Genomic DNA, 12,049 nt, shown 5'->3' with positions numbered 1-12,049 from the left:
CATGGGGAGTAGGATGAGATGAGAATGACCCCACCAAGGTTCTTACTTGGGTGACTGGGTGGTGATGGCGGTACCTCATGCCAATGGGGACACTGGGACAGGGCTGGGAGATGGTTTGGGAGGGGTCGTTGCACAGGGGCGCATGGTGTGTTCATTTGTGGACACGCCAAATTTGTGTCACTTGTGTCAGATGTAGGTGGAGGAGACCTGGATGAAGAGGAAGACTGCTGAGTATTCTGATATGGAGACTAGGCTGGGGGTGCATAATAAGGTATTAATAAGATATCTAGGAAAGATTTTCTCCAGTCTTGTTGATTCTTTTTTTTTTTTTTTTTTTGAGATGGAGTCTTGCTCTGTCACCCAGGCTGGAGTGCGATGGCGTAATCTTGCTTCACTACAACCTCTGCCTCCTGGGTTCAAGCAATTCTCCTGCCTCACCTTCCTGAGTAGCTAGGATTACAGGTGCCCACCACCATACCCGGCTAATCTTTGTATTTTTTAGTAGAGACAGGGTTTCTCTATGTTGGTCAGTCTTGAACTCTTGACCTCAGGTGATCCATCCACCTTGGCCTCCCAAACTGCTGGGATTCCAGGTATGAGGCACCACACCCTAGCCCCAGTCTCATTGATTCTTACATTTATCCCTCATGTAAAAATTACCACCGTGATTCTAGTTCACTCAGTCTTCCAAACTTCAGAGTCAAATCTGCACAGACAGACCACAGGAAACAGCGTCTCCCGGGAGAGGCTGCCACTTTGCATAGCCCTTGCTGCTGCCTGGAGGCTGCTTCTCTCTAAACTGCTGCATTATCACATAGTTGAGCATTTTGTTCACTGCAATAACCTAAAACTGTAGAATTTATGGTGCTTGGCTGCAATTTGTGAAAGCTCTAGAAAATATTGCCTAGCTATAGGCTATAATATTGTTAGCTTACTAAATGGTAATAATCAATTAGCATTGAATTCTTTTTTTTTTTTTGAGATGGCCTGGCTGGAGTGCAATGGCGCCATCTCGGCTCACTGCAACCTCCGCCTCCTGGGTTCAGGCAATTCTCCTGCCTCAGCCTCCTGAGTAGCTGGGATTACAGGCACGCGCCACCATGCCCAGCTAATTTTTTGTATCTTTAGTAGAGACAGGGTTTCACCATGTTGACCAGGATGATCTCTTGACCTCGAGATCCACCCGCCTCGGCCTCCCGAAGTGCTGGGATTACACTCTTGAGCCACCACGCCCAGCCAGCATTGAATTCTTTTAGACTATGTTTTAAGGGAGAAATCATCAGTGATTTAGCTTTATGATATGCTTTGATGTTACTTGAACAACCCAAATTTATTATTTTTGAAAACAAGTAAGTGACAAATTACTCACCGTGCGTTTTTATTTTTCATGATTGCTTCTAAATAGAAATAACCATATAAGCTGTCATATCTGGAAGAGCCCTTGAAAACCATGTAGGCCATCCTCATTTTACAAATGACAAAGCTGAGGCATACCCAGGTTAATGACTTGCCTATAGCAACAGTACAAATATAGAAAGTTGAGATTAAGTTACATAATATTTGCTCTGCAAATTGATTTTTAGTACTTTTGTGTGACCCAGGAAAACTGTCTTGCCAACAACACCCTGAGGTATAAACAAAACTCTCATCAATGACATTACTGCTTAAAAGGTGAATATAAGGTCTATGTTCAACACATTTTTGCTTCCACTTGGGGCTAGAGACCTACTCTTTATGGTCCTTCTCTTGCTACTAATCGCAGAAAATTGAAATAGGTGCTCTAGATACGGCAGTGATCATTGGCCCCAGAATGCTCCTAGAGCAAGGCATGATATATATGGATGCATCAGACTAGATGAAGAGATGTATTATTAATTAGCTTTTCGGAAAACAAACAGCAGATGTGTTCACATTTCAGCTCGGTGGGATATTTCATTACTTTTTAATGTGCGCACACTTAAGTAAAAAGAGAAAACAAACCATACAAAGCATCAGATTGACTAAAAGAGAAGCTCCATATTGAAAATTTTTTGCAGGGTACGAGATGGAGCTTGAATGAGAGAGGGATGGAAAGAGAGAGAGAGAACGCTTTTTCCAACACCTAATGTTGCAAGGAAGAGTTGTATTAATAAGCAGGTTTTAGGAAAACTGTAAAGATCAACATCTTCTGGGCTGGGCACGGTGGCTCATGCCTGTAATCCCAGCACTTTGTGAGGTCGAGGTGAGTGGATTGCTTGAGTGCAGAAGTTCAAAACCAGCCTGGGAAACATGATGAAACCCCATCTCTACAAAAACAAAATTTAGCTAGGCATGGTGGTGCATGCCTGTAGTCCCAGCTACTCAGGAGGCTGAGGTGAGAGGATCCCTTGAGACTGGGAAATTGAGGCTGCACTGAGCTGTGATCATGCCACTGCACTCCAGAACAGAGCAAGACACTATCTCCAAACAAACGAACACCGACCAACCAACCAACCAACCAACCAACCAACCAACCAACCAACAAACAATGTCTTATGAGTCAGGCAGTTGGCAAAAGATGAAATGAAGTTGTGACAACTGGTTTTTAAAGACAGAAACATATGTGGGCAAATTAATCAAACTATTTATGATTTGTTGAGTGCCTCCTGGAAGGTCAGACACTGCTCTGGAGGAGCTTGTGTTCTGGCAGAGGAAATGCTAACAAAGGCATGTATGAAAGGAGGAAGGAAGAGTCCCCAGAAAGTGCTGCAAAAAATCTGCACTGGAAATGAGGAAGTGAGGCTGAAAGCTGAAGAAGCCAGGGAAGGCTTCCTACAGGGGTGGCTTTCAGAGCAAGATACGCAACCTCTCTCTAGGATCTGGAGTCCTAGAGCAGGTAGGGAAGAGCAGGGCACTTACTCACCCCCAGACCTTTCCTCTGGAGATGTGATCTGGGCTTAGATGGGAAGCACCAGCATGTGGAAAGGCCCTAAGGCAGAAAAGGAGCAGAGGTGGACAGAAAAGGAAATGGTGAGAAGAGAAGGGAAGAAAGGAGGCTAAAAAGGTTACATTCATTCCATCTCTTCGTGTCTTCACTCTGAAAGTCAGAGAACTCCGAATAAGGGGTGCTCCCATTTTAATGCAGGTGGATAAGGAAGATGAGGGAGTGTGGGGTGCGGGATCAGAGCAGTGAGAAACATCTCTCTCTGAAAGCCACCCCTCTAGGAAGCCTTCCCTGGTTTCTTTGGCTTTCAGCCTCACTTCCTCCTGATTTTTTGCAGCCCTTCCCAGGGTCCCTGGCTTCCTCCTTTCATATGGGGCCTTGCTAGTGTTTCCTCTGCCGGACCCCAGGGAACTCTGAAGATAAATAATTGCAGACCGGGTGTGGTGGCTCATGCCTGTAATCCTAGCACTTTGGGAGGCCAAGGTGGGAGGATTGCTTAAATCCAGGAGTTCAAGACCAATCCTGGCAACATAGTGAAACCCCTTCTCTAGCAAAAATTAAAAGAAAAAAAAATTAGCGGGGTATGATGGCATGCACTGGCAGTTCCAGCTACTTAGGAAGCTGAAGTGGGAGGATTGCTTGGGCCTAGAAGGTCGAGGCTACAGTGAGTGAGTGGTGACCGTGTCACTGAACTCCAGTCTGGGGAACAGAGCAAGACCCTGTCTCTAAAATAACAAAGTAATTGCATGAGCCAGGTCAATCTGTAGGCTTGCAGGATGTCAGAGGGTCAGGAGAAACAGCTCTGCTGTGAGGAGCCCCGTTTAACCTGATTTAGAAAAGGGAAGGCACAGAAGCATCAGCATTGAAACACAGATTCCCTAGTGACCACAGCCGTTGTAGACAGTACGCCTCTTTGTGGTTTGGGTTTTATTCCTGTAATATGTTTCCTAGCCTTATAAATCCAGGGCTCTACACCTTTCTGGGGACTTACTAGGTGTCAATGGAGATGCGGTTTATTAATTTTATTCTTTTTTAAGAATGAGTTGCTCCTATTCGGCCTTCACCATGCAACTTTTATTTTTGAAGCCTCAGGTTCTACGAAGGCCTCCTTTAAGCAATGAAAAGATAGAAAAGCCTGGAGCAATTTCTTATGTGTTTGACACATATGTTGAGGGATATTCAATAATTGCTGTCTAGGGCAAAATACAGCAGGTTTTTATGGCCAAGTCTCACATTGACAGAGTGTTGTAATGGACAGGCTGGTAGTACGTACACTTTTCCAAAATAAATGCGTCTCTGTGAAATGAGTTGTCGGGAGGACTACAGGTTCTGGAGGCGTGGAGTCATTAAGGAGCAATATGTTGGTACCAAGGAACTGACAGTAATGTTGACACAGGATGTTTCTAGGCAATTTGAACTATACTGATCATTCATTTTCTTCCCTATGACAGGACTCATTTTGCTCCTAAGTCATTGGAGGCTTTATTAGAGATTTACCTGGTGGATTTTTAAAAGCACATTATTTACTACAGTGTGTGTTGAGCCACTATTTATATTTATTGAGTGTAGTAAGTATGGCATTCAATCAGAATACGGATTTCGGGTTTTAATACCTAATTTAGATGGTTTCCCTTGATTACACTGACATAGTGCCTTAGCATTGTTAAAACAGAAAAACTACACAGCAAATTTGACCATAGATGCAATGATCAATCAATTGAAGAGTAAAAATGGAAACCAGTTATTCTGGCTGGTCACAATCTTGTTTTAAAATGACTGCTTTGGGCCAGGTACGATGTCTCAAACCTGTAATCCCAGCACACTGGGGGGACGAGAGGTCAGGAGTTCAAGACCAGCCTGGCCAACATGGTGAAACTCCATCTTTACTGAAAATACAAAAAATTAGCCAGGCATGATGGCAGGTGCCTGAAATCCCAGCTACTCAGGAGGCTGAGGCAGGAGAATCACTTGAACTCCTGCCGGAGGTGGAGGTCGAAGTGAGCCAAGATTGTACCACTGCACCAGCATGGGCAAAAAGAGTAAAATTCTGTCTCAAAAAAAAAAAAAAAAAGACTACTGCTTTCTTATAATAATTATGATCATTTTGGTTCTTAGTATTCCAGAAATTTTATCCAACCAACACTTTTGATGTAGAAATATGAATGTAATCTCTTTCAGTAGAACTACAAGATAGGGATTAAGGATTATGTTTTTTACAGTTTTATCAACATGGACTTAGTAGCATAACGTAATCAGACTGATCTGGTTCGACTTTCATGTAACAGAGTTGTGAGTTGTTTTTCAGTTCCATGGACCCTCCAAGTTGGACGTCACATAACCTGAGCATGCCCAGATGAACCAAGCATGCAGGAACCTAAGTGCTTGGACCAAGGAGTGGGGACTGAATTAAGAAGTGGACACCCCATGGCAGGATCCAGTCAGATCATGCCTTCCAGCATCACCTCATTGCAAGATTAGATCATCCTCATTACCCTATGGTTATAAAACCTAACCTAGCCTCAAGCTCAGGGAGACAGATTGGAGCATTTCCACTGTCTCCTTGTCAGTCTACTCACAATAAACCTTTCTCGCTGCCAAAACCCAGTGCTTTGGTCCTTGACTTTCCAAAGTCAAATGGACCTAGTTTGGTTTGGTGACAGTAGTTTGTGTGTTATTTTAAAGTGTTGGTGTTTTAAAATTGTACCGAGATATTGATATACAGAGGTAATGCCCAAAGTAAAACTGTCATCATAAAACCTTTTTTGGGGTGCAACAGCTCTTTTTTTTTTTTTTGAGACAGATTCTTGCTCTGTCGTCTAGGCTGAAGTGCAACAGCATGATCTTGGCTCACTGCAATCTTTGCCTCCCAGGTTCAAATGATTCTCATGCCTTAGCCTCCTGAGTAGCTGGAATCGCAGGTGCGCACCACCATGCCCTGCTAATTTTTGTATTTTTAGTGGAGATGGGGTTTCACTATATTAGCCAGGCTGGTCTTGAACTCCTAACCTCAAGTGATCCACCTGCCCTGGCCTCCCAAACTGCTAGAATTACAGGAGTGAGCCACCACACCCAGCCTGGAACAGCTCTTTTAATGAGAAAGAATAAAGCCAATTAGAGCCTTTAAACCTGAGCCCAATTCAAAAATTTTAAATCTGACTTTTAAAGACCATTTCAAAACTTGTGCTTTTATCATAAAACAATTCATTGGTAATTTATTTTGAATTATTCTTCCATATTTCTCCTTATAAGTGTATTTGCCCAATGTGTTACTCTGACATGCCCTGTGTTAATAACTGAACTGTTTTTAACTGTTGATCTATACCAAGAATTCATTTTGTTTTCTACTGCAGGTCCAATTTCGTTCCTACATGATTTGAGGCTTTATTAAAGACGTACCTGGTGGCTTTTTAAAAGCACACTTTTTAGTACCATGTGGATCTAGTAACAGTTTATGTGTGTGTATGTATGTGTGGGTAATATTACATATATGCAGTATATGTATATATGTGCTCACAACATTCTGATATAAAGGTTATGTCAGATTTACAGATTTGCATGTTCCTTGATTTAGAGAAAAAAGTGGATGACTTATTTTTTCTATTTTTTTATGTATTGAGAAATATTATATATTTCTCATTTAACAATAGATCAAGGAAAAAATATTAAAGAATGCCTCTAGGTATGCATATTCACACGCTCTTCAAAACCATCCCACTTTGCTTTTTCCTCTTTGCTGTACTGATGATTCTGAGTGCTCTGCTAGTGTTATAGATACCCAGGATTGAACACACAGACTTTGGAGAACTGGACCTGAATCCTATCTCTGTCAGGCAAGATTCTTAACCTCTCGGAAACTCACTTTCCTCATATGGAAAGTGGAAGACAGTAATGATGCCCAGCATGGTGGCATTGTGAGGATTAGGTGAAATGCCATATCTGAAGTGCAAGTACAATGCCTGGTGTGTAGGAAGCACCCAGTGAGGTGTAGCTATCAGCAGCAGCTGTGATCGTGGTAGAAACACTGTAATTGTAAACTTGGTGATGGTGGCAAGAAAAGAGCCACTAACATTCACCCTTCGATATGCACTGAGTAGTAGCATTGTGTCATGGATGCTCATTGAGCCCATGCAGCCAGTACTAGGTAAGCCAAGAAAATATTATTTTCTGGAAGAAAATATTATTGAGAAAACACATTATTACTTTGAAATATCTACAGTGACCCAGAAGTGTCATTGGGAGGAGCCAAGAATGATTTACATAGAGGAGGCACATCTCAGATATTGTGGATTACTTAGATAATAGACTCTGCTGGGTATTGAGGACAGAAAGATGCTTAAGACGAGGTCCTATCCTCTAGTCTTTTCCACTCCTGTGTGTGTGTGTGAGTGTGTGTGTGTGTGTGTCTGTGTGTCTGTATTGGGGTGGTGAAAGCCGACGAAGAAAACTTGATGTGATGAGACCATCAGAGATGAACTCATCTCCCCGGGTGATGTCCAGGGCTGGTTCCATGCTCTCGCCCTAAGGAATTCATAAAGAAATGAAGAGGATGGATCAGTCAAGTTCCATCTGACCTCCTAGAACAGTGCTGTCCAACAGCGAGCCACATATGTAATTTTAAATTTCCTACTAGCCAAATTAAAAAAGTAGAAACAGGTGAAATACATTTTAATAATACCCTTTGTTTAACCCAATAGATCTAAAACATAAAATGAATATACAATTCTTAATGGGATATTTATTTTCTTTTTCGAATTACATCTTTGAAAAGTGATGTGCATTTTACATTCAGAGCACATCTCTATTTCAAGGGCTCTATAGGTCCCTGTGGTTAGTGTCTACCTTAAGGGACAGGGTAGTTCTAGAGCTCTGCCACTCGAAGTGTGGTGCTTGGCCTCACAGCCTCACCGCGTAGGTACGCCCTGCGTCCCTTCCACCCCTCCTAAATCGGAATTTGCATTTAACAAGATACATGGTGAGGCCTCAGAGTTTGAGAGGGGCTGTCTGATGACTTGAAAATCTCACCTGAGGAGACTACACACCCTCCCTTCTAGTCACATTTGTGCAGTGCATTTTCTTATCATAGATGAGATAAGCCATCTTATCACAATCGGACTAAAGGTAGCACTCAATTTAGCCCTTGTTTGAACCAGTGGGATCTAGTTGGGTTTTTCTTAGTCAAAAGGTTGAGCTGTTTGGCAGAAAATAAAGGAAAGACAGAACAAAGATGAGACGGGAACAAGTGTTTATTCAACCACGGAACAAAGGACATCACTATTCTCATCGGAGCTCTTGTTTCCTGACATACGTTTTGAAAGGGAGAAAGGGGGGAAGAAGAGAAGAGAGTGAGAGCTTCCAAATTCACGGGGTTTTCGTTATGGCTGAGTTCTTCCCCCAGGCTTGGTCTCATGAGCACAGGAGCTTAGAAGGGCCTGGCACTTGGATTAATTCTCTGCTGTTGCAGTGTTGAAATTCTTAACAATCGAATTCTGCATGTCTGTTTTATACTGGACCCTCCAAAGTATGTAGCTTCTCCTGCCTCCCCTAAATGTTCACTTACTGTCCACATGCAGGTGTAAGAGAGTCACATTGGATTAGGTAGGTCTTAGGAGGCATTTTCTTTTTATGTGTGTGTATGTATGTGTGGGTATATACCATATATATATTTATACAGGTGTTCACAACATTTTAATATAAAGGCTATGTCCTGGATTAGGTAGGTTTTGGGAGGCATTTTCTCTTTCAAATCCCCATTACCACAATCTCTTTATAGCCTAAGAAATAAAAAAGAGATAACCCAGGCCTTTGGGAGAATTGAGCTCAGTAGTGCATTAGATAATGGTGTTCTGAGGCAGGATGTCAATGGGGGCTAAATGCTGTAACTATGTAACAAAACCCAGCACAGGACAAAGAGTAGGTTTCTCAGTCAACAAGGATAAACAGCCCCACCCCTCCCAACCCTCTCTCCAGGTTTACCATTATCTGCAGTGTCTGAATAGAGCTCAGGTATCTTAGGGCAGGGACAGTGAGTCAGCTGGGCCCATTCAGGCTGGAAGTTTCATGTGGGTGAAAGTTAAAAATGTTAACTTGTTTCTATTTTGTCAAATTTTAAACAAAGAATAAAAGTATATTCTCAAGTTGACTCATGAGGGAAAAAACAAGTATTTGCTAGTTTTAGAGCTCAGACCTGAATCAAATGTCTTAGAAACGACCCAAAGCTTTGAGACCTAAGAAAGTCACTTCCTTTTAATACTTAATAGACTTGGTATAACTTGTAACACCTGCAACTCAGCGTTTGGGTGGAGGGTCAGCCACACTGGCATCACCTGGGGGCTGATTAGAACAGCAGACCTTGGGCCACCCCCACCCCCATCCCCACCACTGACCTGCTAAATAAGGATCAGTGGTTGATCAAGATTTCCAGGTGATCTGCGTCCTAATTGGAGTTTGAGAAGGGCTGTTATGCTATAGTCAGCAGCTGCTTATCTTGGCGGTGTTGGGAATTGAGGAGGGAAATCTAACCCTTCACAGGTGCATCAACTTAGTACCTACGACTTCTTGAAGCGTTACGAGAAAGTCACGGTTATCAAAGTGTGGGCTTCAGACTGGCAGCATCAGCAGCAACCAGGAGCTTGTGGCAGTGCAAATCCCGACTCCACCTCTGGATCCGAAACTCTGGGAGTGGGACCCAACAATCTGTGGCTCCCTCTTAGCAAGTCTCCTGGTGATTTGGATGCAGGGCAAAGTTGGAGAGCCACTGCTGTAAAGTATCAGCGGTCACAGAGCTAGAAGATACGGTTGTACATTTTAGTTTGGAATGCTTTGTCTCGTCAGGCGGAGCCCTGCGTTGAATCCCATGTTTCATAAGGCAGTAATTCTAACTTGGAAAGAAGTCGTGATGCTCTGACTGATTTGAAATTAATTTCTATTTCTGAAGGAGATTTGGACATGGAAGGGGATGGCAAGAAGTGAAATGGTTGAAAAAATAAAGAGTATGAAACGAACTGGGATTTATTAACCTGGGGAAGTGAAGAGTGAAAGAAGAAGCAATCAAGCCACCTGTTATCTCTGGAAATGGTGAAGTGACTCACCCTAGGGCTCACCAGGAACAGGAAGATGTCGTTTCTCTCTTGCCTCAGAGTGGCAAGGAGAGGCCATGTGTCCTTCATTCAGAGCTGCTTGAGAATCGATTTCAATGGGTGGGATGCCGTGATAGTGGGGCTCAGAAATCATCAAGAAACGGTCCATGATGCCAAGGAGGTGGCAGTCTAGTCGGAGACTGTGACTCACTGTGAATTATGTATTAGAGTAAATGTTCATGAAAAGATTTATGGATATAGAGGAAGGATCCCCACGTAAAGCTGGGTGAGAGGGAGTCATTGAAGTTTTCCTGAAGGTGTTCAGGTGCCAGTGCAGAATTCAAGGGAGAGTGCTAGCTGGAAAAGCACAGGGAAAGTGCAGTGATGAGTAACTGGCAGGTAAGTCACAGCCCATATCCATTCACTCCACAAATATTTATTCAGCCAGGAAGGATGGCGAGGGCTGGGGAAGGTGCTCTGGTGTGTAGTGAGATAAGAATGGGTCTCCCTGTGAGAGTGGTATTTGAATGACAGCAGGAAGGAAAGAGCCATATGCCAGCACAGGTGCAAAGATCTATAGCAGTTTAGGTGTGAGTGTGGGTGGAGCAGTGGGGATGTGGGGGTGCTGAGGGATAGAAGGGAGCGTGGTGGAAAGGACCTCAGCAATTCAGAGGTGAATGGGGAGGGGTGCGGACAGCATCATCCAGCAAGGACTCTGGCTTTTACTCTGATAGGGGAAACCACTGAACTTTGGCCATGGATCAATTCCCTGCGTCTTTAAAAAGAGACAGATGCACCACACCTTTGACCACACCTCATAAATACTGACTTTATGTTAACAGAATAGATGACACACCGCTTTTTCAAATATATCTTTTTAAATTTTAATCACTGAGAGGGACAAGTAGTATCAGTGGCAACACACACACACACACACACGCACTTGGAAGAAATGGAAATAAATCTAAAGAGCAAACTAGTAATGATTCAGAGTGGGACCCCTAATACCTCCTGAATGGGGGCAAGAAGCTCAGGATTCTGGTAGCCCAGGCACAGTCTGAGTAACTGGCACTGCTTTCTCTTCATGCATCCACCTGTACTTCCACCCACCCCTTGATCCTTAGGAATTCTGAGAGCCTGGTATCACCCTGGTAGAAATGAAGAAGTCTGTTGACCCCTGGAAGGTAAACAGTGAGAGGTGTGTTTAGGAGGATTCTCAGTCTGGGAGGAGAAGCTAGCTGAGGGTTTGCCACAGATGTAAGCAGGAACACTCTGCTGAAGTGGGAACTAGGCAGAGGCTGAAAGAGACAACAGTGTGGTGCCACCTATGCCATCTGGCAGACATGGTGCTCTCATCACAAGATGTGGTCATTTGGCACTGAAGTTGCTTTCATATTCTATAGAAAAACGCCTTTCAATCCATTACCCGTACTCCATGATCACCAAATGATTTTCTGATACCTAATTCACTGCGCAGGCACATTGATCCAGGACAGGTGCACGGTATAATTTCAAAACAGCAAGACAGCTTCCATTGGGGGTCTCTTGTTTCTTGGGTATAGCTGGCTCCATTCCCTTAGCTCCTGACCAACCTTGATAAAATACAATTTCTGAATTCCTGAACTTGAGGCTTGAGGACTGGACCTTTGCTGACAAATGTGTGTTGAAGAGTGAGCGTGGGAGGTGCAGTGGGTGTAGGGGCTCACCTGGAAATCCTCCGCTCCTGTGGGGCACTGCTCTGGCGTGCCACCTGCAGCCACAGAAGGAAGCACGCACAGGAGATCCAGCAGCATGTCCCATGAAACGCTGCATCTGAAGGATAGACTAGGATATTTAGAACCTCAATAAAGAGCTGTAAAGGGGTGTCAGGGATACAGCATCTAACACAAAAAGCCTCTAACGTAGAACGCACGCTGTCCGTGGTTATTAAGTGGCTGCATGGATGAACAGGAGGAGTCCAATTGTTCTGTTTGAAAGAGGAAAACTTTTCTATGTGTTTTGATCCTTGTTTTCATACTGTCTACTACCAATGAAAGTGTATTCTGCCATGTTCCTTAATTAAAATAAGAAA

The 12,049-nt window shown here is 43.5% G+C and overlaps 1 protein-coding gene across 20 annotated transcripts in view; it reads left to right on the top strand.

Moving 5' to 3' along the window:
- LOC103793320 (guanine nucleotide-binding protein G(i) subunit alpha-2-like) overlaps nucleotides 1-12,049 on the top strand; it is a 154,682-nt gene that overhangs the window by 75,040 nt on the left and 67,593 nt on the right. For 5 of the 20 annotated variants that reach the window (XR_013535688.1, XR_013535683.1, XR_013535682.1 and 2 more), the window contains one exon: nucleotides 1-12,049. This exon is cut by the window's left edge and continues 16,744 nt beyond it. The exons of the other annotated variants lie outside the window; for them this stretch is intronic. The gene's annotated coding sequence lies outside the window, so the exon portion shown is untranslated. 20 annotated transcript variants of the gene reach the window in all.

Source organism: Callithrix jacchus, chromosome 5 (genome assembly GCF_049354715.1).
Source record: "Callithrix jacchus isolate 240 chromosome 5, calJac240_pri, whole genome shotgun sequence".
NCBI lineage: Eukaryota > Metazoa > Chordata > Mammalia > Primates > Cebidae > Callithrix > Callithrix jacchus.
This window is presented reverse-complemented; position numbering and strand designations above follow the sequence as displayed.